The following is a 22,940-nucleotide window of genomic DNA, read 5'->3' on the forward strand; positions in this document are numbered from 1 at the left end:
GAATGTGGCCAGAGACTGCTCCTTTTTATTACAGCCCTTTTTGCACTGTTTGACTTTAAAAGGTACAGTGTTCACACTCCTACAGGCCTGCTTTAAACACTTTCTGTATATGCTCATTTAATTCTCATACCACTACAAGGTAGGTGTCTGTTCCACATTTTGAAAGGAAGAAAACAGATTGAGGGAGGTGGAGAGGGCTCCAACCCAGGCGGGCTGACTCCAGAATCCCTGCTCCTAATTATTCTACTTTGCTGCCTTTAATGCATGTGTATTACTGTGATACAAGTAAAAAATTACTTTTAAAAATATGCTTGTATACATATTTTATGTGCTAGTGTGAGAATATCAGATTCCTGGGAGTGGAACACCCCCAATTTCTACAAAAGATGAAATATGGCATTCAGTTCATCATGTGGGCATAAAAGCTACTGGAATAACACTGATACTGACATTATGCTCATTTTATTATGGAACTGAATCATAGAAGCAAATGACTTGTCTTTGTATTATAATTTTTTTAACATCTTTATTGGAGTATAATTGCTTTACAATGTTGTGGTAATTTCTGCTGTATGACAAAGTGAATCAGCTATATGTATACATATATCCCCATATCTCCTCACTCTTGCGTCTCCCTGCCAACCTCCCTATCCCTCCCCTCTAGGTGGTCACAAGGCACCAAGCTGATCTCCCTGCGCTATGTGGCTGCTTCCCGCTAGCTATCTACTTTATATTTGGTAGTGTACATATGTCCATGCCACTTTCTCACTTCGTCCCAGCTTACCATTCCCCATCTCTGTGTCCTCAAGTCCACTCTCTACGCCAGCATCTTTATTTCTGTCCTGCACCTAGGTTCTTCAGAACCATTATTTTTTTAGATTCCATATATATGTGTTAGCATACGGTATTTTTCTCTTTCTGACTTACTTCACTCTGTATGACAGACTCTAGCTCCATTCACCTCACTACAAATAACTCAATTTCATTTCTTTTTATGGCTGAGTAATATTCCATTGTATATACGTGCCACGTCTTCTTTATCCATTCATCTGTCGATGGACACTTAGGTTGCTTCCATGTCCTGGCTATTGTAATTAGAGCTGCAAGGAACAATGTGGTACATGACTCTTTTTGAATTATGGTTTTCTCAGGGTATATGCTCAGTAGTGGGATTGCTGGGTCGTATGGTAGTTCTATTTTTAGTTTTTTAAGGAACCTCCATACTGTTGTTCTCCATAGGGGCTGTATCAATATACATACCCACCAACAGTGCAAGAGCGTTCCCCTTTCTCAACACCCTCTCCAGCATTTATTCTTTGTAGATTTTTTGATGATGGCCATTCTGACCAGTGTGAAGTGATACCTCATTGTAGCTTTCATGTGCATTTCTCTAATGATTAGTGATGTTGAGCATCCTTTCACGTGTTTGTTGGCAATCTGTACATCTTCTTTGGAGAAATGTCTATTTAGGTCTTCTGCCCATTTTGGATTGGGTTGTTTGCTTTTTTGATATTGAGCTGCATGAGCTGCTTGTAAATTTTGGAGATTAATCCTTTGTCAGTTGTTTCATTTGCAAATATTTTCTCCCATTCTGAGGGTTGTCTTTTCGTCTTGTTTATGGTTTCCTTTGCTGTGCAAAAGCTTTTAAGTTTCATTAGGTCCCATTTGTTTATTTTTGTTTTTATTTCCATTTCTCTAGGAGGTGGGTCAAAAAGGATCTTGCTGCGATTTATGTGATAGAGTGTTCTGCCTATGTTTGCCTCTAAGAGTTTTATAGTTTCTGGCCTTACATTTAGGTCTTTAATCCATTTTGAGTTTATTTCTGTGTATGGTGCTAGGGAGTGTTCTAATTTCATTCTTGTATATGTAGCTGTCCAGTTTTCCCAGCACCACTTATTGAAGAGGCTGTCTTTTCTCCATTGTATATTCTTGCCTCCTTCATCAAAAATAAGGTGACCTTATGTGCACGGGTTTATCTCTGGGCTTTCTATCCTGTTCCACTGATCGATATTTCTGTTTTTGTGCCAGTACCATACTGTCTTGATTACTGTAGCTTTGTAGTATAGTCTGAAGTCAGGAAGCCTGATTCCTCCAGCTCCGTTTTTCTTTCTCAAGATTGCTTTGGCTATTCGGGGTCTTTTGTGTTTCCATGTGAATTGTAAAATTTTTTGTTCTAATTCTGTGAAAACTGCCATTGGTAGTTTGATAGGGATTGCACTGAATCTGCAGATTGCTTTGGGTAGTATAGTCACTTTCACAACGTTAACTCTTCCAATCCAAGAACGTGGTATATCTCTCCATCTGTTTGTATCATCTTTAATTTCTTTCAACAGTGTTTTATAGTTTCCTAGGTCTTTTGTCTCCTTAGGTAGGTTTATTCCTAGGTATTTTATTCTTTTTGTTGCAGTGGTAAACAGGAGTGTTTCCCAAATATCTCTTGTATTATAATTTTTAACAGGTCTCCCTGGTTTTTGCAGCTCCCCCCCCCCAATTTTCCCTCTCAGCTCTCCTGTCACAGTGATCATCACCATAATGGTACCTGTGGAATAAAACAAGAAAAATGAGCACTGAGACAGTAAATCAAGCTTCCTTTAGAAATAGAGGAAAACAATTTTTCAGTTAGAAAACATGTTGAAATATTATTTTTACAGTGAAAATAGTTACATCACAATTTTAAATTACATTTCCATTTGAAATGGAGTCGATTTGCACCACCTACTGGATAATATAGATCTATATATTTAGAGGTTTCAAAATTATAATACCACTTTTAAATTTTAGAGTTACATGTCTAGTTATCTTCAAGAGACCAGCCCCTTTGACATGCTGGAAATACCAAATGCTAATTTACTTCAGGGACCATTTTCTAAAACAAACTTTCTTTAAAAGCCAAATTTAATCATCTAGCTAAATTAACAAATTGTGCAGCTGCTTATAAAAATGAAATGATTAAGCCAAATACATCAACCAAAGAGATAAAAATGTAAATTAGAAGCAAAACTGAAATCAATACACATTATCAGTTGCTAACTCACTATTAAAAAAGAGGATTCAAACAGACAAATGGAAAATGGCAGGAAACATAAGCAAACAGGATAATAAACAGAACATAACTCAACATTAATTTAAAAAGAACTCACCCAATGAAAATTTGATAGTGTTTATATCCAAAGTAATAATCATTGTCATGGCTTAAATACAGCCAAACATCAACACACAAAGTATTTGTATTTAGGTTTTTTGACATTTTAAAGGAAACATCCACAGAAAATTTCATGTTTCATTACAAACTACTCCAAGCAATAAATTTCTCAGAGAGAATTTCAAGATGGCGGAGGAGATGTAGAGATCACCTTCCTCCCCACAAATACATCAGAAATATATCTACATGTGGAACAACTCCTAAAAAACACCTACTGAATGCTGGCAGAAGACCTCAGACTTCCCAAAAGGCAAGAAACTCCCCACATACCTGGATAGGGCAAAAGAAAAAAGAAAGAGACAAAAGAATAGGGACAGGACCTGCACCTCTGGGAGGGAGCCATGAAGGAGGAAAAGTTTCCACAAGCTAGGGATCCCCTTCACCGGCAGAGATGGGGGGTAGCAGCAGGGAAGCTTCGGAGCCACAGAGGAGAGCGCAGCAACAGGGGTGCAGAGGGCAAAGCAGAGATATTCCCGCACAGAGTATTCATGCCGACCAGAACTCAACAGCCCGAGAGGCTTGTCTGCTCCCCTGCCGGGGCGGGGAGGGGCTGGGAGCTGAGGCTCAGGCTTCGGAGGTCGGATCCCAGGGAGAGGACTGGGGTTGGCGGCGTGAACACAACCTGAAGGAGGCTAGTGCGCCACAGCTGGCCGGGAGGGAGTCCAGGAAAAAGTCTGGACCTGCCTAAGAGGCAAGAGACCATTGTTTCAGGGTACGCGAGGAGAGGGTATCAGAGCACCACCTAAACAGGATCCAGAGAGGGGCGCAAACCGTGGCTATCAGCGCGGACCCCAGAGACGGACACGAAATGCTAAGGCTACTGCTGCTGCCGCCACCAAGAAGCCTGTGTGCAAGCACAGGGCACTATCCACACCTCCCCTCCTGGGAGCCTGTGCAGCCCGCCACTGCCAGGGTCCCATGATCCAGGGGTAACTTCCCCGGGAGAACACACAGCACGTCTCAGGCTGGTGCAATGTTATGCCAGCCTCTGCTGCCGCAGGCTCTCCCTACATTCCATACCCCTCCGTCCCCCTGGCCTGAGTAAGCCAGAGCCCCTGAATCAGGTGCTACTCTAACCCCGTCCTGTCTGAGCGAAGGACAGATGCCCTCAGGCGACCTACACACAGAGGCGGGTCCAAATCCAAAGCTGAACCCCGGGAGCTGTGCGAACAAAGAAAAGAAAGGGAAATCTCTCCCAGCAGCCTCAGGAGGAGTGGATTAAATCTCCACAATCAACTTGATGCACCTGCATCTGTGGAATACCTGAAGAGACAACGAATCATCCCAAACTTGAGGCGCTGGACTTTGGGAGCAACTGTAGACTTGGGGTTTGCTTTCTGCTTCTAATTTGTTTCTGGTTTTATGTCTGTCTTAGTTTAGTATTTAGAGTTTATTATCATTGGTAGATTTGTTTATTGATTTGGTTGCTCTCTTCCTTTTTTTATATATATAGATTTTTTTTTCCCTTTTTCTCTTTTTGTGAGTGTGTATGTGTATGCTTCTTTGTGTTATTTTGTCTGCATAGGTTTGCTTTTACCATTTGTCCTAGGGTTTTGTCTGTCCGTTTTTTTGTTTGTTTGTTTTTGGTGTTTTTAGTATAGTTTTTAGCGTGTGTTATCATTAGTGGATCTGTTTTTTGGTTTGGTTGCTCTCTTCTTTCTTTCTTTTTTTTTCTCTTTTAAATTACTTTGAACTTTTTTTATTTTCAATAATTAAAATTTTTTTTATTTTAGTAATTTAACTTTATTCTTTCTTTCTCTTTCTTTCTTTCTTCCTTCCTTCCTTCCTCTCTCTCTCCCTCCCTCCCTCTCTCCCTCCCTCTCTCTCTCTCTCTCTCTCTCTCTTTCTTTCTGCTTTCTTTCTTCTTTTTTCTTATCTCCCTTTTCTTCTGAGCCATGTGGCTGATAGGGTCTTGCTGCTCCGGCTGGGAGTCAGGCCTGTGTCTCTGAGGTGGGAGACCTGAGTTCAGGACATTGGTCCACCAGAGACCTCCCGGCTCCACATAATATCAAACAGCAAAAGCTCTTCCAGAGATCTCCATCTCAATGCTAAGACCCAGCTCCACTCAACGACCAGCAATCTATAGTGCTGGACACCCTATGACAAACAACTAGAAAGACAGGAATACAACCCCACCCATTAGCAGAGAGGCTGCCTAAAATCATAAGGTCACAGACACCCCAAAACACACCACCGGATGCAGTTCTTCCCACCAGAAAGACAAGATCAAGCCTCATCCACCAGAACACAGGCACCAGTCCTCTCCACCAGGAAGCCCTACACAACCCACTGAACCAACCTTAGCCACGGGGGGCAGACACCAAAAACAACAGGAACTACAAACCTGCAGCCTGGGAAAAGGAGACGCCAAACACAGTAAGTTAAGCAAAATGAGAAAACAGAGAAACACACAGCAGATGAAGGAGCAAGGTAAAAACTCACCAGACCAAACAAATGAAGAGGAAATAGGCAGTCTACCTGAAAAAGAATTCACAGTAATGATAGTAAACATGATCCAAAATCTTGGAAGTAGAATGAAGAAAATACAAGAAACGTTTAACAAGTACCTATGAGAACTAAAGAGCAAATAAACAATGATGAACAACACAATAAATGAAAATAAAAATTATCTAGAAGGAATCAACAGCAGAATAACTGAGGCAGAAGAACAGATAAGTGATCTGGAAGATAAAATAGTGGAAATAACTACCACAGAGCAGAATAAAGAGAAAAGAATGAAAAGAATTGAGGACAGTCTCAGAGACCTCTGGGACAACATTAAATGCACCAACATTTGAATTATAGGGGTCCCAGAAGAAGAGAAAAAGAAAGGGTCTGAGAAAATATCTGAAGAGATTATAGTTGAAAACTTCCCTAATATGGGAAAGGAAATAGTCAAGTCCAGGAAGCGTAGACAGTCCCATACAGGATAAATACAAGGAGAAACACGCCAAGATACATATTAATCAAATTATCAAAAATTAAATACAAAGAAAAAATATTAAAAGCAGCAAGGGAAAAGCAACAAATAACATACAAAGGAATCCCCATAAGGTTAATAGCTGATCTTTCAGCAGAAACTCTGCAAGCCAGAAAGGAGTGGCAGGACATATTTAAAGTGATGAAAGGGAAAAACATACAACCAAGATTACTCTACCCAGCAAGGATCTCATTCAGATTCGACAGAGAAATGAAAACCTTTACAGAGAAGCAAAAGCTAAGAGAATTCAGCACCACCAAACCAGCTCTACAACAAATGCTAAAGGAACTTCTCTAGACAGGAAACACAAGAGAAGGAAAAGACCTACAATAACAAACCCAAAACAGTTAAGAAAATGGGAATAGGAACATACATATCGATAACTACCTTAAATGTAAATGGATTAAATGCTCCAACCAAAAGACATAGACTGGCTGAATGGAAACAAAAACAAGACCCGTACATATGCTGTCTACAAGAGATCCACTTCACACCTAGGGATACATACAGACTGAAAGTGAGGGGATGGAAAAAGATATTCCATGCAAATGGAAATCAAAAGAAAGCTGGAGTAGCAATTCTCATATCAGACAAAATAGACTTTAAAATAAAAACTCTTACAAGAGACAAAGAAGGAAACTACCTAATGATCAAGGGATCAATCCAAGAAGAAGATATAACAATTGTAAATAATTATGCACCCAACATAGGAGCACCTCAATATGTAAGGCAAATGCTAACAGCCATAAAAGGGGAAATTGACAGTAACACAATCATAGTAGGGGACTTTAACATCCCACTTTCACCAATGGACAGATCATTCAAAATGAAAATAAATAAGGAAACACAAGCTTTAAATGATGCATTAAATAAGATGGACTTAACTGATATTTATAGGACGTTCCATCTAAAAACAACAGAGTACACTTTTTTCTCAAGTGCTCATGGAACATTCTCCAGGATAGATTATATCTTGGGTCACAAATCAAGCCTTGGTAAATTTAAGAAAATTGAAATTGTATCAAGTATCTTTTCTGACCACAACGCTATGAGACTAGATATCAATTACAGGAAAAAATCTGTATAAAATACAAACACATGCAGGCTAAATAATACACTACTAAATAACCAAGAGATCAGTAAAGAAATTAAAGAGGAAATAAAAAAACACCAAGTAAGAAATGACAATGAAAACATGATGACACAAGACCTATGGGATGTAGCAAAAGCATTTGTAAGAGGGAAGTTTATAGCAATACAATCCTACCTCAAGAAATAAGAAACATCCCAAATAAACAACCTAACCTTACACTTAAAGCAATTAGAGAAAGAAAAACAAAAAAATCCCAAAGTTAGCAGAAGGAAAGAAATCATAAAGATCAGATCAGAAATAAATGAAAAAGAAATGAGGGAAACAAAAGCAAAGATCAATAAAACTAAACGTGTTTTTTTGAGAAGATAAACAAAATTGATAAACTGTTAGCCAGATTCATCAAGAAAAAAAGGGAGAAGACTCAAATCAATAGAATTAGAGATGAAAAAGGAGAAGTAACAACTGACACTGCAGAAATACAAAGGATCATGAGAGATTACTACAACCAACTATATGCCAATAAAATGGACAACTGGAAGAAATGGACAAATTCTTAGAAAAGCACAACCTCTGAGACTGAACCAGGAAGAAATAGAAAATATAAACAGACCAATCACAAGTAATGAAATTGAGACTGTGATTAAAAATCTTCCAACAAATAAAAGCACAGGACCAGATGGCTTCACAGGCGAATTCTATAAAACATTTAGAGAAGAGCTAACACTTATCCTTCTCAAACTCTTCCAAAATATAGCAGAGGGAGGAACACTCCCAAACTCTTTCTACAAGGCCACCATCGCCCTGATACCAAAACTAGACAAAGATGTCACAAAGAAATAAAACTACAGGCCGATATCACTGATGAACATAGATGCAAAAATCCTCAACAAAATACTAGCAAACAGATTCCAACAGCACATTAAAAGCATCATCCACCATGATCTAGTGGGGTTTATCCCAGGAATACAAGGATTCTTCAATATATGCAAATCAATCAATGTGATAAACCATATTAACAAAATGAAGGAGAGAAACCACATGATAATCTCAATAGATGCAGAAAAAGCTTTCAACATAATTCAACACTCATTTATGATAAAAACCCTCCAGAAAGTAGGCATAGAGGGAACTTACCTCAACATAAAAAAGGCTATATGTGAGAAACCCACAGCCAACATCATTCTCAATGGTGAAAAACTGAAACCATTTCCCCTAAGATGAGGAACAAGACAAGGTTGTCCACTCTCACCACTATTATTCAACATAGTTTTGGAAATTTTAGCCATAGCAATCAGAGAAGAAAAAGAAATAAAAGGAATTCAAATCGGAAAAGAAGATGTAAAGCTGTTACTGTTTGCAGATGACATGATATTATACATAGAGAATCCTAAAGATGCCACCAAAAAACTACTAGAGCTAATCAATGAATTTGGTAAAGTAGCAAGATACAAAATTAATGCACAGAAATCTCTTGCATTCCTATACACTAATGATGAAAAATCTGGAAGAGAAATTAAGGAAACACTCCCATTTACCACTGCAACAAAAATAATAAAATACCTAGGAATAAACCTACCTAAGGAGACAAAAGACCTGTATGCACAAAACTATAAGACACTGATGAAAGAAATTAAAGATGATACAAACAGATGGAGAGATATGCCACGCTCTTGGAATGGAAGAATCAACATTGTGAAAATGACTATACTACCCAAGGCAATCTACAGATTCAATGCAATCCTTATTAAACTACCAATGGCATTTTTCACAGAACTGGAACAAAAAATTTCACAATTTGTATGGAAACACGAAAGACCCCGAATAGCCAAAGCAATCTTGAGAAAGAAAAACAGAGCTGGAGGAATCAGACTCCCTGACTTCATACTATACTACAAAGCTACAGTAATCAAGCCAGTACGGTACTGGCAAAAAAACAGAAACATCAATCAATGGAACAGGATAGAAAGCCCAGAGATAAACCCATGCACATATGGTCACCTTACTTTTGATAAAGGAGGCAAGAATATACAATGGAGAAAAGACAGCCTCTTCAATAAGTGGTGCTGGGAAAACTGGACAGCTACATATACAAGAATGAAATTAGAACACTCCCTAGCACCATACACAGAAATAAACTCAAAATGGATTAAAGACCTAAATGTAAGGCCAGAAACTATAAAACTCTTAGAGGAAAACATAGGCAGAACACTCTATGACATAAATTACAGCAAGATCCTTTTTGACCCACCTCCTAGAGAAATGGAAATAAAAACAAAAATAAACAAATGGGACCTAATGAAACTTAAAAGCTTTTGCACAGCAAAGGAAACCATAAACAAGACGAAAAGACAACCCTCAGAATGGGAGAAAATATTTGCAAATGAAGCAACTGACAAAGAATTAATCTCCAAAATTTACAAGCAGCTCATGCAGCTCAATATCAAAAAAAGAAACAACCCAATCCAAAAATGGTCAGAAGACCTAAATAGACATTTCTCCAAAGAAGAGATACAGATTACCAACAAACACATGAAAGGATTCTCAACATCACTAATCATTAGAGAAATGCAAATGAAAAGTACAATGAGGTATCACCTCACACCAGTCAGAATGGCCATCATCAAAAAATCTACAAACAGGGCTTCCCTGGTGGCGCAGTGGTTGGGAGTCTGCCTGCCGATGCAGGGGACGCGGGTTCGTGCCCCGGTCCGGGAAGATTCCACATGGCGCGGAGCGGCTGGGCCCATGAGCCATGGCTGCTGGGCCTGCGCGTCCGGAGCCTGTGCTCCTCAGCGGGAGAGGCCACAACAGTGAGAGGCCCGCATACTGAAAACAAAAAAAAATCTACAAACAGTAAATGCTGGAGAGGGTGTGGAGGAAAGGGAACCCTCTTGCACTGTTGGTGGGAATGTATTTTGATACAGCCACTATGGAGAACAGTATGGAGGTTCCTCAAAAATGTAAAAATAGAACTACCGTATGACCCAGCAATCCCACTACTGGTCATATACCCTGAGAAAACCACAATTCAAAGAAAGTCATGTACCACAATGTTCATCACAGCTTTATTTACAATAGCCGGGACATGGAAGCAACCTAAGTGTCGATTGACAGATGAATGGATAAAGAAGACATGGCACATATATACAATGGAATATTACTCCGCCATATAAAGAAATGAAATTGAGTTATTTGTAGTGAGGTGGATGGAGCTAGAGTCTGTCATACAGAGTGAAGTAAGTCAGAAAGAGAAATACAAATACCATATGCTACCACATATATATGGAATCTAAAAAAAAAAAAAGTGGTTCTGAAGAACCTCGGGGCAGGACAGGAATAAAGACGCAGATGCAGAGAATGGACTTGAGGACACCGGGATGGGGAAGGTTAAGCTGGGATGAAGTGAGAGAGTGGCAATGGACTTAACATACACTACCAGATGTAAAATAGATAGCTAGTGGGAAGCAGCTGTATAGCACAGGGAGATCAGCTCAGTGCTCTGTGACCACCTAGAAGGGAGGGATAGGGAGGGTGGGAGGGAGACCCAAGAGGGAGGAGATATGGGGTTATATGTATACATATAGCTGATTCACTTTGTTATACAGCAGAAACTACCACAACATTGTAAAGCAATTATACTCCAATAAAGATGTTAAAAAAATAAATTTCTGGGTATATAGTAGCCACATTTATTATTGTATAATTGACAGAGATTCAGGAAAAAATTACATCTACAATATCTACCATTCTAGATGAAATTGCTTTAGAATAGAAGCCTAAATATATTACATTTAAATTTCTTGAAACCTATTATTGCATTCCACTTATTTTATGGGTATTTTGTCTGAAAATTGATTTTATTTTTACATGTCAACTAAATTAACTGAAGCATAAAATATGCCAGCAAGATATATTTACAAATACACATGGCAAAATGGTGTGCAAGTAACAGGAATCTGATTTAAACTCACAAGCACAAAAAGTCCCCATGCAACAGTGACCAACTCATCCCTAATCCTCTTTGTTGTTGCAGGTGATTTGTGCATGACAAGCCTGTTTACAGTGACCAATGTCATGAGCAAGGCTGCTAGAAGGTTTTTGTCATTTTTGTTCACAGTTGGTGTGATTCCACTCTTAAGGTTCTCATCTGCATCAGAAAGCTTGGGTTGTTTAATTTCTATCAGGTGAGTGGACAGTCTCTCCCCAGACATCACATCCGTGGACCCTAATCCTAACCCTAAGGTTAAGGTTGGCTCACCACCTCTGTGGAGATGACTCGCACACCTAAGTCTGCAGCCCTGACCTCTTTTTACTGCTCAAGCGGTATATCCTCTTGCCTGCTGAGGACCGTCCTAGGTGCCCCAAAGGTACCTCAAACCTGTATGTCCCAGAGCCAACTCATGACCTACCCCTCCAACCTCACCTCCTTTCAGTGTTCCCAGATTGTCCACCCTATTTATTTGACCAATTTCCCCTGATATGTATTTCCCACTTGCCCCTAATTCAATCCCCCCGAAGTCCTGGCCATTTTACTTTCCAAATCTCCCTGGAGCCTGTCTGCCATTCTCCATCTCCATCACTATCCCACTGGTCCAAAGAACCATTATGTCTAGCCAGGATCAATTCAGGATGGTGTAGCCTTGTTTACCCTGATCCTGTGACCCTTTGCTCAAAGCCTTTCACTGAGGATCCTGAGAAATTCCTTAACAAGGTCACCGAGACCTCCCCTGGTCAGTGCGCACCTGCCTCTCCAGCCCCACCTCCCATCTCAAGCTCCTGTGGCTCCCATCCCAGCCTTACCACCGTGTTCCCCTGCCTCACAATGGCTGTGCCTCTCTCCGCTGATACCTGGACTTCACCTATGTTTTCCCTCTGCCTGGAATTCTCTTCTCTGCCCTTTTTGCCTAGTTACCTCCTCCCTGACTTTACTGCCTGGGTCAAGTCATAGTTGCAAGTTCACATTTGAGAGGGGGAACTTCCTTGACAGCTTCTGCATATGCCCCCACTAAACTGTTTGCACTCACCTTTGTGTTCCCAGCACCCAGCATACCACCTGTACATGGAAACATGGAATAATTCACTCAAATCAGAGTCAGAGGGGCACCTGCTCTGGCTTTCCTCTGGCCACCCCTGCCCTAACCCCCCTGCAACACACAGGGACACAGGTCCACCTGGAGCTGCTGAGAGCCTTCCCTAATGGCTCCAAGCCTGCTTCGGGGCCCACACAGTGTGCTTCCTAGGCCTGACGCCCAGAGGACCTGGTGTTTGTACCCCTATGCCCAAGGGGTGGCCAGGGGGCACCTGTTAGAAGGGTCAGAGGATAGAACATTTTAATAGTCTCCAAGGGGTGGCTGTGATGAAGGTGTACTAGCCAAGGAAGGAGGATAGGACATATTTTATTTAATAATTTGTTGGCTGAATATATAACTTAGATATTTAGCCATACGCTCTGCAGACTCCATTTACAGTCTTCCCCAGGCCCTGCAAAAAAAAACCAAACCAAACGAAAAACAAAACAAAAATCAAAAAACAAGCACAGGGCTGGTTTCATGCATATCTGAGAATAAACTTTCTCTCTCATTCAATATCGAGATGATCCCCTGTATTCCATCTGCAATCTGAGCTCAAAGGAGGATTGACTCTTAAAGTCAACAGAGATAGAAATACTAATGCCAACACTCGATAAGCACAATGAATGGGGTGGGGAGGGGGGCGGGGTGAATTACCGAAGTCATTCAGTATCAAAAACATGTTCCCAAATCGTCATATGACACAAAAACATTAAAAATTATGTTCTTTGGATAGTGGGACGATGCATTTTCTTGCCTTTTTGCGTTTTGCTACATTTGAATTTTCCAACATAAACGGGCCCACATTTGTAATGAAAACCTTATTCTTTTGAAAAATCAAGTTACTGTTCTGTTTCATTTACAAAACATGAACGTTTTGCCAAAGCTCACCATCTTCTTTGCCCTCCCTTACATGGAAGCAATGCTAGGAATTTTCTGTCCATGTATTTATTTCACTGGCAGAGACAAAAAAACCCATATTTTCTCAGAACTCAGCAGCAAAAAAAAGACCACAGTTATACTTACATTTTATGTAGTGGGGAATCACAATAAGCCTCATTTATATGTTTAAAAAATGCATCGCCTGGCTAGTGGAAGCTGGGTCCACTTTATTTCAGGCAGCTACCTGAGTTTTCTTATACCACCCCTGCTGCCTAACTTCCATTAAGCCCACCTTGATTTCTTCCGGTTTCCTAAGTGTGGTCTGCAGTATGTTTTTCATAGCCATGCCCTAAAAATCCAGTTTTGGTTTTCGTTACTTAGAAATAAGTATTATCTAGTTCTTAACCTAGGAAAAACCAATTGCCCTCCTCCCCCAGCCACCCCTCCTTCCCCCATTCCTCCCACCAAGCCCCTTGCACCTTGTGTTCCAGCCAACTGGGGCACTCCCACAGCTCCCTCAGCTATTCCCACCTCCACGTTTTGGCAAGTGTTTTTCCTTCACTGTTCCACCCCACACTCAACCCTCCAAGTCCCCCCTCAACACCTCAGGCTCCATGGCCCTTGCTGACCTCCCTGAACCCTCACCCCTCCCAGCCCAGTGTGTCTATCTCAACCTGGAAGGTCCCCCACACCTGGTCTTTTCCCTTCCTCAGTGGTGACATCCCGCCTCCTATTGCTGACTACTTGCTACAGCCCTTGTCCTCTTCCCAGAACTAGATTATATGCCCTTGAGGTTAGGAACCCTGTTCTGCCGACATCCTTAACCCAGCACTGTGCCTAGGACTAGACGCGTGTCTGTCGGGTGGAACTGAATTAAGCCTACGTCGTTTGGCCAGTCTCAACATTTCTCCCTTGAGAAATGTGTCTGCTTAGGGCTCCCTTGAGAAAGGTGTCTTTTCATAGCCAATCCAGGAGACTGACTTAAGACAGTGATTGACAGAAGAAAATGGCCAGAAAAATGCAACAGGGAGCATTAAATTAAAAATAATTAAGGAGGGCTTCCCTCGTGGCCCAGTCGTTAAGAATCCGCCTGCCAATGCAGGGGACACGGGTTCCAGCCCTGGTCCGGGAAGATCCCACATGCCACGGAGCAACGAGGCCTGTGCGCCATGACTACTGAGCCTGTGCTCTAGAGACCACGAGCCACAACTAATGAGCCCATGTGCCACAACTACTGAAGCCTGTGCACCTAGCGCCCATGCTCTGCAACGAGAAGCCACCGCAATGAGAAGTCTGCGCACCGCAACGAAGAGTAGCTCCGGGTCACCGCAACTAGAGAAATCCCGTGCGCAGCAACGAAGACCCAACGTAGACAAAAATAAACAAATTTATTTTTTTAAAAAAAGTATGAGCTAATTTCAATAATCATCTGAGGAAGGGGAGGGTGTGTGGAAGGAGACTGGATGGTGTTGGTCAGTTTTCAAGGTGGATAATGGTGATGGGTACATGGGGGTTCATTTTACTGTTCTCTCTGCTTAAGTATATATTTGAAATTTTTGTGATGAAAAGATTTGAAGAAGAAGGCAAAGGAGGAGGAGAAGCAGCAGCTGATTTGCAGATTCAGAAGGGACCCTGGGCAGAGGAAAAAGAGAAGGGCTTGGCACATGGGTCTCTCCCTTTGGGAACCATCTCTCCTGGTAGCAGCACTCCTGCTCTCCAAGCACCTCTCCTGCATCTATACACACCGCCCCACCACTCATTTATATGGCCCCCCACGCTCAGACCTTTGACCTGAGTAACACCATCCCAGGCTCTGTCTCTTGGGTAATGCCCCATGTTCTAGAACATTCCCAGAGAGGCATGGGAGCCCCTCCAAGCCAGGCTCTACTTTAACTAATACAGTTGGCAAACCCTCATCCACGTGTGTGATGTCACACACTGAGATCTTCTGGGGCAGAAAGTCCTTGATGCTTCTCAAATCATACCAAGCAGGGACCCTGCAAGAAAGGATCTGCCACGGGTCAAAGGAGCCATCATGGTGGAAACTTCTCCACTCCGGAAGCTAGCAGAGAACTGACCACCGTCTGTCCAGAATGGCTCCATTCTAAATGACCCCTCAGAAGCTCTTCCCTAAGGCTGTGATTCTCCCATGAGTCACTGAAGTCAGATAATACGCATTCACTGCAGCCAAGATGCACAAAGCACTGTACTGAGTTCATACTCAGGTCTTTCCAAAATAATTCATGACATCCACAACGACCACGTCCAACCAGTTTTAGGAATAAACAAGCGGGAGACCCTCCAACACGAGAGCTCACTCTTATGCAGTCCCTTTCCTACTTCCAGACCATTAAAGGAGAGATATTTGTAATGTAGATGAGGCCAGTCCTTTTGCACGATGTTGACAGACACGAGGAAGATTCCAGAGAGAAATGCCACAGCAGCAAATGAATATAAATGATGCTTTTGCACTCTGTGCTTATAAAATGCCTTTTGTACCTGAATCTCAAAGCGCTCCAGGAAGCATGTCTTTGGCACTTCCACTCTGGGTAACTGTGAATGGTCAGATCTTCTCAAGTCATTTGTGATAAGAAAGAACAAAAGTCCGGACACTTTTAAAATGCAATATTCTTGCCTTCTGGGTAGTAAACAAAAGCGTGCAGATGGATAATGACATCTGTGGATTCTGGCTTCATTTCCTGGAGAGAACAAAATGTAAATAAATATGTAAAAAACTGTCATATGTGGATAACACTCATGGTCCATCCAGTAGTTACCATTCTGTCCAACATGCTCCTGCAGTGGATTCCATTCCTGGGTGCAGCCTTGTGACTGCATTACACTGACAAGGTAAAATACATCTCTTCAATGCCCACAGGAAGACAAATATAGAAATGTTTAGTAAAAAGGTCCAGTTCTGACACTGGACACTTTTGCACTAAGTGATGCCTTCCTTTTGTTCTCTCCACTGGAAACTTCCTTGGAAATGCTTAATGGCTAAATGATTCATTAGGGTCTGCAAAGGCCAAGCCCTTAACTGGAAAGGCAGAGGCCTGCCTGAGGGATTGATTTGAAGGTTCATTTGAGAATTCTTTCCTTCTCACCCTCAGCCTAAGGTGTGTGCCCAGCATGAATCACCACTAGTGCTCCAGCCACCATTGAGGTGCCTGGAGAGCAGTCGTTAGTGAGTTTGGAACTTTTGCTAGGATTCATTTAGGGTAATAATCAGCTTAGGAGGATAAAACTCACAAAGACTCTAAGGACGTTTCTGCTGGGAAAGTAACACCCAGCAGAGACAACCTGCCCCTACGATCATCTGTGTTGGATTCTGAAAGTCAAGGCTAATAGCTTGCAAAAGAATTTGAGTTCATCGTGTATCTAGAAAAGTATCTGCATTGAGTTCAAATGCAGTCGAAATGATTTCCAAATAGTTTCAAGTATTTTGCTTAAATGTTATTAGCCTACAGAACAACAATTAAATAATTATCAAGAATAAGTATGTAAGGTATCCTGTAATTGTAACCGAGGGCTCCTTGCTATGACACTGGTAAATGGCACATCAAGGTTTGCATTATCTTATACTCTAAAATTTTTCTACTCTGGTCAAATTAAAGTGTAAAGGAAAATATAGATTATTAATTTACTAACTGTTCTTGACCTAAAGAGTAGCTAGCATGTGGTTTTTGGTTCTAAAAGCAGTGGTGTATAAACTCTTATCATATACTATTATTAGTTGAAAAAAATTCTGAACATGTAGCCCCAATATATGCATCTTAATTTATTTGTAAATAATATACTGGCAGTAATACATTAGCATAAAAATACAAAAGTAGAAAATGTTTAAAGTCTAAAACAATATTTTAAATATTTTAATTTTATTTATTGATTGCAAACTAGTTCTGCTCTCGCTAACATTTTTTTTAAAGAGAGTAAAGTGGTCAAATAGGTTTATTTTTGTGACTCTTGGCTGAAAACGCTGTGATATAACAATTTGAAGTGTGCTTCTAAGTTCCATTTATTTTAAAACTTGGTTTTAATGGCTGTCATTGCTTAAAGTATCTCAAAAGATAAGTAAACTAACTAGGAAGAATCACACCGCTTACCAAGTCAAACTGCTCATTTCAATTGTTTCCACAAATCATGCAAAGGTTTTAAATGAAATTTGGCTAAATCTCCATCGTCTCTGAAGTCCACCAATCCTCCTTTTACAAACCAATTAAATGGTGTCAAGGAATAATTCAGAGATGCTTAGCTAGTTGTTTCACATGCAATTCATTTACTTGTACATGAGGAAGAAAGGTCAATTGACTGTTGTCATGGAACACAATTAAAAACAGGATGTATAAAATAGAGGAGAGAGGAAAAACCCTGCTGGCAGCTGGGAACAGTGAATCTTACATGCACATTTTGGGGGTAAACAAATCAGTTGGAGACTGACAAAGAGATCAGTCTGGGCATTCTGAGTAGGCCAACTAGCAGTATCAAAGAAAACAATTACGACATGGATCCCAAAACTCTCCATCTGGGAGAGCTTTTTAAAGAGGTGAGAAATTTCAGTTTCTAAGTTTTGTGTGGATATTTGCCTTTTTTTTTTTTTTAATAAGCGATACATATCACTTTTAGCAACAAAATCATGTAACACTGGAAAGATTTGCAAACCTCTATTTTCAGAAATGCTCTCTCCATAGGATTCAGTTCTTTTGAAAACCAATGAGTTTCTCACTCATTGTTAAAAACATCACCGTTATCATGAAGGAACAGATTAAGTCTGTTTATTTTTGTGAAACTCTCTCCTACACCATCCTAATGACAGCTACTTGTCATCACAGAAAAGATGAGTAAATGTGGAATACTTTCTGTAAAACAAAATATAGTAACTCATTTTTTAAGCTTGACAGTTCTTTCAAGTGCTTTGTCACAAGATGATCTGTGATCTGTGTGGTACATGAGATTTTCAAGGTCATCCCCATCTTATTACAAAACTCTGAAAAGATTCTTCTAAAGGTCTTTTTTTTTTTTAAGTCTTCATTGAATTTGTTACAATATTGCTTCTGTTTTACGTTTTGGTTTTTTTGGCTGTGAGACCCGTGGGATCTTAGCTCCCCAACCAGGTATCGAACCCGCACCCCCTGCATTGGAAGGCAAAGTCTTAATCACTGGACCGCCAGTGAAGTCCCTAATGGTCTTGTTTTGTCATATTTTACCCTGTGGATGGCATCCAGTGGCCCATCCAAGCCACCAAATGCCGTGGTAGACTGCATAATGGTCCACAGACACCCAATGTCCTTCCTTAGGGGACCATTAGTCTTCACCACCACCTGGATGCTAAGCTTGGCCACGTGTATCATTTTGGCCAAAAAAAGTGAGAGGCAGTGTTTTTCACTTCTGAGCCGGAGCTTTAGGAGCTAGTTTATGGTTCACCAATCTCTTTGTTGCCCCACCACCCCTACTAGTTCCAGATGCAGGTTGCTTCATCAACCTGGGTTCTGGAGTAAAAATTACCTGGACCAGTGAAAGTCTGTCCCAAATGTCACATGTGACATACTGCTACTAAATATTTGGAAATTCTTACCCCCAATTTTTTCTGTTTATCTTATATTTATTTATTTTATTTGGCATCCCTAGTTTAAGTCACTGACATCTGGGAATCATTTGTTTTGGCTGCATAACCCAATCATACTGGACTGATACACCAGCTGACCATGGCCCAAGGAAGGGCACCTGTGTCAACCTGTATGTTAAGCATTAGTAAGGCTTAATTTTGCCTTTACTTTCCAGATTAAAAAAACAAGACAAAACAGAAGCCACAGTTCTTCCTGCACCCCAGGGGATAATCCTTGGAGATCACTGTTCTAAGTTGTGGTCTGCAGGCCAAGGTGGTCAGACACTAGTAACTCACCAAAAACATAGATTCCCCAGCACTGGCCTAGCAATACTGACTTAGCATCTGGAGGTGGTTAGAGGATTTGCTCGCTTAACAAGTTCCTCAGGTGATTCGGAAGCAAATCAAAGTTCCACTGGCCAGTGTTTGCAATTTGACTGTTTTAAAGACTAAGTGTACTTAGTAGTACTCCGGGACCTGGGTACCAGTCCTGCCTTTGCTATTTAAACTACCTTTGCACAATATTCAACAGGTTAATTCTATCCTCCTTTCTGGACTGCACTGCTCTCATCTAAAGAGGGACAGGATTGGCTCAGATAATCTCAAATCTCTCTTCCAGCTCAAAGTCCAGGACCAGGAATCAGAAAACCAGGGACTTTCAGTGACCAGCAGGCAAAGTACACAAGCGAGGCTGAGTAGGTATAAGACACTAGGTCATGGAGGGGACGGTGGCAAACAGACTGAAGGGCCCAAGCCTCAGTCTAAGCACTCCCTGAAGTTTTCTTCTCTGTAGGCGGGGCTGTTCGGGAATTCCAAGGGCCCTAAGCATATCTGCCTTACATGCAACTGTAAAAGTTTTAGAAAAGATTTCTCATTTTGCTTTGGAAAGTACTGTGTGCTACGAGTAACTAAATGAATTTTTGATTGGCATTTCTCTGAAATCATCTTGGGTTCTGGGAGGATTTTTGTAAGCAGAGAAAATCTAACATACAAATAGTTTTAGAATGGAACAAACTGTGTGAATACTAACTTTAATAATTAATGACATTGACACTGCAAATTTTGTAGCTACTTCATTAAACATTGTAGCTTTCATTTTGCAAGATTAAAAATATGTATATCTTGGAGCCAACAACATTGTTTTTATGTCTCGAACATTTTGATAAGCATTTTAAAAGCCTGTTGGCACCAGTCATTTTAGCTGCATTAGCCCGAGGGCTAAAACAGTTCTGTGGGCTGGTGCTGCGTTGGCATTGGTGAAACAGATGATTAGACAGAACATTAGCCCTTGAGGAGCTCACAGTCAGCAAGGGACGTAGATACAAGTACGTAATTTTTCTATAAGGGGGCAAGTGCAGGAAAAAGCTACATACAAGTTTTGGGAACAAAGAAAGGGACCCTATGGGGTAAGGAGAGGGAGGTGTCAGGAGAGACTTTTTAAGGATGATACCTGTGACGGATGAGTCTTTAGGAATGAGCCAGGTGAGGAAGGGAAAGGTATTCTAGGCAAAGGAAAAGCACCAGCAGACACAGGTTATGGGACAACTTGTTGAAGCATCAAACTATAAGCAGTTCATTCATTCAGCAAACATCTCTTCAGTGGTGATGGCGTCAGGCACTGGGAAGAGAGGTAAACATGTGAGAGCACTGATTGGTTACAAGATCCAGGATAACTGCCCCTGCAGGGCAGAGCAAGCCACAGATGATGAAGTACACCTTGACGGGGGCTGGGAGCTGGGGGGCAGGGAAGGAGGGGAAGGCAGACACTGGGAAAATATAAAAATGAACATAAATAAGTGTCTTAAAATGTGAAGTTCTGGAAGTAATGACCCATGTTTTCCCACATTATATTTCAATCACAGACATTAAAAACAATTAGATTAACTTAAACCCACAGCACATAAACGTTTCTGAAGAGGGAAAAGAAAAAAATTAATAAGCACTTAGAGCTAGAAGAATGTGTAAACTTTATGTCATTCAGATGTGCTCAGTTTCTCCTGCCATCAGGGATCATCCTCCTTCACTACCTAAATCTCTCTAGTCCTGCCCTGTGAGAGGCCCCAGAATATCTGGTCCCTCCTCAGGTTTCCTTCCACAAACAGTTCCTGGGCGTCCCTGGTTCCCCCAGCCCAACGCCCGCTCCCATAGTCCCCTCTGCCGCTGACCTCTCTTTTTCTGTGCTGCGTTCCCGGTTCTCTGTGTTTCACTCTTCTCGCTGCCTTTTCACAGGCTGTTTCCGCACATTTTCTCCCGAAGCATTATCAACAAGGGTTCAGGCACTTCTCAAAGAGGCCTGCAGTATATGTGAGTCCTGAAGAAAGAATCACTGCTACATCAGGAAATCCCTTCTTGCAAACACAGAATTATACAATAAAACAACAGAATTCAAAGATGATTAGAAGCTAAATTATATATGTATAAAAGCTTAATAAAATGACATTTTACTATAAAATAATGCATAATCAGAAAGAAAAACAGGAAAATGAAGCTTTAAAGAATAAATTTTAAATCATTTCATTTTACCCCGTAGAGATGTTTTTATGGACACTGACACAGAAATAAACATGTTTGTGAAATTAAGATCTTATCACAGGTTTGCTTTACTTTTTTTTATCACAACATCGCACACGATCTTACAGTACAGGTACACTTATATTAACATACAATGTGCAATTTAAATGTTCTTGAATATTCTTTAAAAACAATTTATTGATAATAGTTGCACAAGTTAATGGTATTATGTACCAAAAGTAGACTTAACCATCCTCCTAATGTCCTTAGACCTTTAAGTTGTGTTCAACTTTTTACTATAATGTAAAATAACAATGTGTTACTTGCAAAAAATGAAAAAAATTGACTGCAAAATACAAACAGAAAATTATAGATATCAAAATCAATACATGTTGATTTAAGTTCTACAAAATATACTATGATATTAAATTCACTGTTAAATATAAATCATAAAAATGTTTTGTTACAATTGAAAACAATTTGTAAATTGAGTTTAACAGTTACAAGGACTTCTAAATCTGCAGATAATTAGTGTATTATCAGCACCTGATGTAAATTACAAATTGAGATAGCCAAGTAATTGCCAAGGCAAAACTAAGTTTTCAAGAAACTTTCAATATTTTACTGCAAAACAAAACAGTTTTATGAAGGCTGTGGCTGCATGTAACGATACGATACTGGGTTTCGGCTCAGAGGTTAAGAGAGCCGAGCACCTTCGAAGCTTTACACAGACCTTGGCTATTTCTCTACCTCTTTGCTACTCAAAGCACTGGCATCATCTCCTGGGGGTCTGGTAGAGATGTAGAATCTCAGGCCCCTCTCAGACCAACTGAATCAAAATCTGCATGTCAACTAGATCCCCAGGTGTTTCCTGAGCCCTTTAACGCTCGAGAAGTCCCTGGACCACCAGAATGCCCTTTGCTAGTTCCCTAGGGCCCGACAAATACGGGGCTCTCCGTAGATGCTCCAGGCGTCACTAAACAGCAAACTCTGCACCTCTGGCGGTGCCGTCTCCTGTGAAATCCATCCCTTCAGCAAAGGCGGAGGGCCTCCTCTCCCCGCGGAGCCCCGCCGCTCCTACGCTCGGGACCGCGAGGCCCATGCACGCACTGCGATGAGCGGACAGTACGCCGAGGCCGGGCTGGCTTGAGTCTGGACGGCCCCTCACCTGGGCACGTCTTTCCCTTCCTGGGCCTGTGAGCCCGACTGCAAACCGAAGGGGCACTGAAAGCTGTGGCGGGAAAAGCGCTGACACTTCACTACTTTACGTAACGGGAGCCGCTGGTTACAACTACGGCCGCTCTTCCCCGCCCACGCAGAGAGGACCTCTGCGACTTTGACTCCGCCCAAAGCCCAAGTCCCGAGGACGGTTGGCCAACAAAGACCGGCGTGCAAGGGGTGGAGCCTGGGAGTCAGATAACGCGAGAAGTAGTTTCCCGCAGAAACTCTGGCAGACATCAGCGCACGACAGTTCCCGCCCCCGCCGCGAAGCTGGTATCTACCGGGGGAGGCGGGGCCGGGCCTCTGGAGCAAAAGTCGCGAGATTTGAACGCGTTCGGTCCAGTTCTTCCTGTCTGAGGCCGGAAGTGCGGGGCGTATCT

At 41.4% G+C, this 22,940-nt stretch overlaps 1 long non-coding RNA gene across 1 annotated transcript; it reads right to left on the reverse strand.

Moving 5' to 3' along the window:
* Positions 1 to 614: 614 nt before the first annotated feature.
* On the reverse strand, positions 615 to 22,635 carry LOC309834887. The gene is made up of 5 exons (XR_014297903.1): positions 22,508 to 22,635; positions 20,994 to 21,139; positions 20,279 to 20,446; positions 15,726 to 15,925; positions 615 to 2,539 (listed from the first exon to the last, which is right to left on the reverse strand). It is a non-coding gene; the product is annotated as an uncharacterized lncRNA (long non-coding RNA).
* Between the last annotated feature and the right edge of the window lie 305 nt (positions 22,636 to 22,940).

This window comes from Grampus griseus (genome assembly GCF_964374135.1).
Source record: "Grampus griseus genome assembly, chromosome: 16".
Lineage (NCBI taxonomy): Eukaryota > Metazoa > Chordata > Mammalia > Artiodactyla > Delphinidae > Grampus > Grampus griseus.